This window comes from Panthera onca, chromosome E2 (assembly GCF_046562875.1).
Source record: "Panthera onca isolate mPanOnc1 chromosome E2, mPanOnc1 haplotype 2, whole genome shotgun sequence".
NCBI classification, from domain to species: domain Eukaryota; kingdom Metazoa; phylum Chordata; class Mammalia; order Carnivora; family Felidae; genus Panthera; species Panthera onca.
Window position 1 is genome coordinate 1238975 of NC_138353.1, and position 5588 is coordinate 1244562.

A 5588-nucleotide genomic window follows, 5' to 3' on the forward strand; every position below is an offset into this window, starting at 1 on the left:
CCTAATTGCTCTCTCTCTCTTTTTTTTTTTTAGGTTTATTTATTTATTTTGGGAGGGGAAGAGACAGAGGGAGAGAGAGAAACCCAAGCAGGCTCCGAGCTGTCATTGCAGAGCTCGATCTCACACATGTGAGATCACAACCTGGGCCCAAATCAAGAATCAGACGCTTCACCAACTGACCACCCAGGCGCCCCACTAATTGCTCTCATTTGTCACAGAATAACAGACTTGTAGCCTGATTTTAGGTACCTAGGTTTCACTGGAAATATTTTTGTAAATGATGGACAATGGATCCAAATGCGGAGCTTAGAAAACCTATAGGCGTCTAACCAGAACGGTTTTCCTTGCCAAGCAGGCAAAGCAGAACCGAGAGGCACGCGTGTCACTAGTGGTGAGCACAAAGGGGCTGAACGCTGGGGATCTTGGAGACACCAGAACAGAAATGGGCAACAGCCACCGGCTTGGATTTACGATCAGGGCCAATGAATGTGTCAGAAGGGAAGACAGACAGTAAAATGAGACAAAGGAGCTCACCAGGACCAGGATAGGACGTGCGGCTCTAACCTCATGGGAAGTTTTGGAAGAAAGGCTGTGAATGTGTTGGACTCTCTGCTTGTGCCTGTGCAGGACGCGGACCATGGAGCTGCTGGTCCACACCATGAGGCCCAAACATAGTACGTCCGGAGAATGTAACTGTGGGCAGTGATGCTATAAACCTCTCTGGAATGGTGACACTCAGTATCCCTAAATATTCTCCACACTCATGTTTTTGTTTTTCTTTGGGACAGTAACATTCATAGCAACAAAAGTATTTAACCTGAGATTCAAGATCCGGTAGAGGAAACAGCAGAAGTCGATGCACTTTGGGGATCTCCTTCTGAGCTCCATCCATCTAGAGATACTGGGGCACAGCTCAGTGGCCAGGAAACAACTGAGGAGGCAGGCAGTACTGAGGGGAAACCCTGTACCCACTCTGTAGAATAGAAAATAAGTTTACATCCAACATCACTCAGGAAATTTTTCCATCCAAACTCTGCCACTGTCTGAGGGATCCCTTTAGAGAAAAGAACCAAATTTGTGGCTAAGACCAGCTGAATAAGAATCAAGACTGGGGCAGGGCACTTGGGTGGCTCAGTCGGTTGAGTGTCCAACTTCAGCTCAGGTCATGATCTCATGGTTCGTGAGTTTGTTCCTCACATCAGGCTCGCTGCTGTCAGCGCAGAACTCTCTTCAGATACTCTGCCCCCCTCTCTCTCAGTTTGCCCCTTCCCCACTCATGCTCCCTCTCTCTCAAAAATGAATAAACATTAAAAAACAAACAAACAAATCAAGTCTGTGGGTCTCAACATGCGCCCAGTGAGCAAAGTATAAAGACAAGGGAGCAAAGAATTTCCAAGGATCCCAGCTCCATTCTGAGTGAGGAAAGTAAGAGCCAAACCTATATTACTAGAAACCATTTCATCAATTTAGAGATGTCAGAGGTTGTTCTTATTTGACTCAGAGGAACCTAGAGACTAAAAAAGAAAATTGGGGGATGAGTTGGCATCACAGAAGCATTAGCCATTCCCGTGTCTTTCCCCTTTAATTGACAACCAGTTGTTCACCCATAACTCAAGATTCCCCGGCATGGCACAGCAGCATGCCAGACAGATTCACACATCTGTACATTTGAAGGTGGGTGGGCTGGACTTCAGGGAGGCAGCAGAAACGGGGGAGTAGTGTTGCTGGTGCCCGTGATCCAGGCATGTTCCAGGACCAGTGGCAGTGCCTGTGACCCCTCCGGCACAGTGGATGGAGGATGGAAAAGGGCACACTACCAAATACAACTGACCCTTCAACAATACAGGTTTGAAATGCATGGATCCATTTCTGTGCAGAATGTTTTCGATAAATACCATACAGTATTTCCTTATGATCTTAATAACCTCTTTTCTCTAGTTTACTTTATTATAAGAATAGGGTATATAATACTTAAAACATACAGAATATGTGTTAATCAGCTGTTTGTGTTACCAGTAAGTCTTCTGGCTCACAGTAGGCTATCAGAAAAGTTAAGTTTTGGGGGAGTTCAAAGTTATAAGTGAATCTTTGAGTGGGGGTCAGGACCCCTAACACCCACCCCCAGAATGGTTCAAGGGTCTACTGTATAGCCCAGTGGCAGCTCAGTTAGGAGAAACCAAAAACTTGTGTTATATCGTCACCTGCTGGAAAACAAAAGAAAGGCCTCTAATTACCAACCTGTTGAACTGTTAAATCAAAGGAAACAAAACTTTACTTGTGATGAACGTGTTTGCTACTTCGAATGCAGTGGCAAAGGCACATTTTATCACATACTATGAAAAATCACAGTAATTGTATCTGTGATACAATATGGTATCACAAAAAGAAAATGACAATTCTCCAGTAACCAAAAGTCAAAGTCACAGAAATTGGGATCTGACTGATAGAGAATACAAAATAGCTGTTATGAAGAAAATTCAGTGAGCTCGGAAAGGAAATTCAATGAACTCTGGGAAAAAAAAATTAAGCAAAAGGAGTATTTTGCCAAATATACTGAAATTCTAAAGAAAAAAAAAAAAAAAAAGGACCAAACAAATTCTGGAGCTCAAGAACTCAATACATGAGATGAAGAATGCATTTGAAAAGATCCGATCAGCAGGAAGAGAGAATAAGCAATCTATTTTTTAATTTAATTTATTTTTCTAATTTACATCCAAGTTAGTTAGCATATAGTGCAACAATGATTTCAGTAGATTCCTTAATTCCCCTTACCCATTTAGCCCATCCCCCCTCCCACAATCCCTCCAGTAACCTTGTTTGTTCTCCATATTTAAGAGTCTCTTATGTTTAGTGCCCCTCCCTGTTTTTATATTATTTTTGCTTCCCTTCCCTTGTGTTCATCTGTTCTGTGTCTTAAAGTCATCATATGAGTGAAGTCATATGATATTTGTCTTTCTCTGACTAATTTCGCTAAGCATCATACCCTCCGGTTCCATCCACGTAGTTGCAAATGGCAAGACTTCATTCTTTTTGATCGCCGAGTAATAATCCATTGCATATAGACACCACATCTTCTTTATCCATTCATCCATCGATGGACATTGGGACTCTTTCCATACTTCGGCTATTGTTGATAGTGCTGCTATAAACTTTGGGGTGCATGTGCCCCTTCGAAACAACACACCTATGTTCTTTGGATAAATACCTAGTAGTACAATTACTGGGTCGTAAGGTAGTTCTATTTTTAATTTTTTGAGGAACCTCCATACTGTTTTGCAGAGTGGCTGCACCAATTTGCATTCCCACCAGCAGCTCAAAAGAGATCCGCTCTCTCTGCATCCTTGCAAACATCTGTTGTTTCCTGGATTGTTAATGTTAGCCATTCTGACGGGCGTGAGGTGGTATCTCAGTGTGGTTTTGATTTGTATTTCCCTGATGATGAGTGATGTTGAGCATTTTTTTCATGTGTCGGTTGGCCATCTGGATGTCTTCTTTGGAGAAGTGTCTATTCATGTCTTTAGCCCATTTCTTCACTGGATTACTTGTTTTTTTGGGTGTGGAGTTTGATAAGTTCTTTATAGATTTTGGATACTAACGCTTTATCTGATACGTTGTTTGCAAATATCTTCTCCCATTCTGTCGGTTGCCTTTTGTTTTGCTGATTGTTTCCTTCTCTGTGCAAAAGCTTTTTATTTTGATGAAGTCCCAATAGTTCATTTTAGTGAGAATAAGCAATCTAGAAGATGGAACTGTTGGAATTATTCAAGTTCTAAGATTTTTTAAAAGGCAAAGAAACCATTTGAGAGCTATCAGGCTCCATTAGGAGAGCCAACATAAAAATAATGAGTATACCAGAAGGAGAACAGAAGGAATAGGGGACAGAGAGGTTATTTAAAGAAATAATAGCTGACAACTTCCCAAACCTCAGGAAAGAACTAGATAGACACAGTCACAAAGGTAATAGATCACTTCACCATCTCAACGCAAAAAGAACATCTCCAAAACACACTATAATGAAGTTGTCAGAAGTCAATGCTGAAAGGCATCCGGGAAGAAAAAGAACCCTAATGTAAGCTGTTGGATTTTGTTAGTAATGATGTGTCAATGTAGGTTTATCTGTTGTAACAAAAGTACCATTCTGGGACAGGATTTTGACTGTGGGGGGTCTGTGCAGATGTGTGTGTGTGTGAGGGGGCTGTATAATGGACACGTCTGTACCTTCCTGTCAATTTTGCTGTAAATCTGAAACTGCTCTAAAATATAAAGCTTAATGAAACAATAAGCCAACATTCTTTTTTAAATTTTATTTGTTTATTTTAAGAGAGACAGAGAGAGCTCAAGTGGGGAAGGGGCAGAGAGAGAGAATCCCAAACAGGGTCTGCAACACCAGTGCAGAGCCTGATGTAGGGCTTGAACTCACGAACTGCGAGATCATGACCCGAGACGAAGTTGGATGCTTAACCAACTGAGCCACGCAGGCGCCCCGAGCCAGCATTCTTTTAGCTTCTCATGGATGAGAATGTCAAATAAATGTAAGGGAGCAAGTGACGTCAGCAGGATGGCAGAATGAGACATCCCTACCTCGTATCTACCTGCCCCCTCAACAATTTGGTGGTCATCCATGGAAAAAAAGTGTCTTTGTGGGAACTATAGGATTGAGATAGGAGACTGAGAAATCCAGTGCAGTCCAGGAATGAGGAGAGCCATTTAGAGGAGACAGCCCCACATGGGCAATTGACTTATCAACGATGGTCCTGGAGACAGAGCCAGAAACAGCTTTGTAGCTTTGGAGACGCAGCTACGGCCCTGTTCAGCTTTGATTCCATCACCAGCACTATACACCAAGGGAACCAGAGTCTCGCCCACTGGTGCACTGGGCTTACAGACCTCGGTCTCACTGTGGACCCTGAAGTAGCCCATGAACTGGCTTCATTCCCTCTTGGCTATGGTCTGGGAACCCCTGGAGAACACTGATTTATACAACCACATGTGGAGGAGATAGCTTTTGTAAAAGTCCAGGGGTCCAGTGAAGAAGTTCTAGCACACTATTGGAGCCAAAAAAGAAAATCTGGCATTGGAGTCACTGGATAGGGTAAGAGGAACACTGGCTGAATCTGTGTCACTCCTCCCCACAGGTGGCACAGCTGAGTGCCAAGAGAGCCCTTCTCGGTCCTTATTTCTCCCATGGGGGGAAGTGAGAGCACATGCGTGAGTGCCTGGCTTCCACAGCTGAGCAGAATGCTGCCAAAGAGGCCCATCTGTCTCTCATCCCATCCGGAGGACTGAGCTAGGAGTCACACTACTGGAGGGTGGTGAGAGGTTGGGAGAAGAGTGGTCACGGGGTCAGGACAGAACGTATAAGAGGGACAGGGACCTTACTGAGCCTGGACTTCATTAACAGGCCCTCCCATGAGCTGCTGGGGATGCGTTGTCCGAAGAGCCCTTCAACTGACCCACAGCCACCCCCAGCAATCCACATGACTCACTCGCACACCTCCACCCTGAAGCCACATCCCTGAGAGCCACACTCTCAACAACCGAAAGAGTGAGCTTTTGCAGATCGCTAGTGAATGCAAGCAGAAAGCCAG

The 5588-nt window shown here is 43.9% G+C and overlaps 1 pseudogene; it reads right to left on the reverse strand.

Annotated features, from left to right (window-relative positions):
* Window positions 1–315: 315 nt before the first annotated feature.
* Window positions 316–4920, reverse strand: LOC144614664 (vomeronasal type-1 receptor 1-like; annotated as a pseudogene).
* Window positions 4921–5588: the final 668 nt, after the last annotated feature.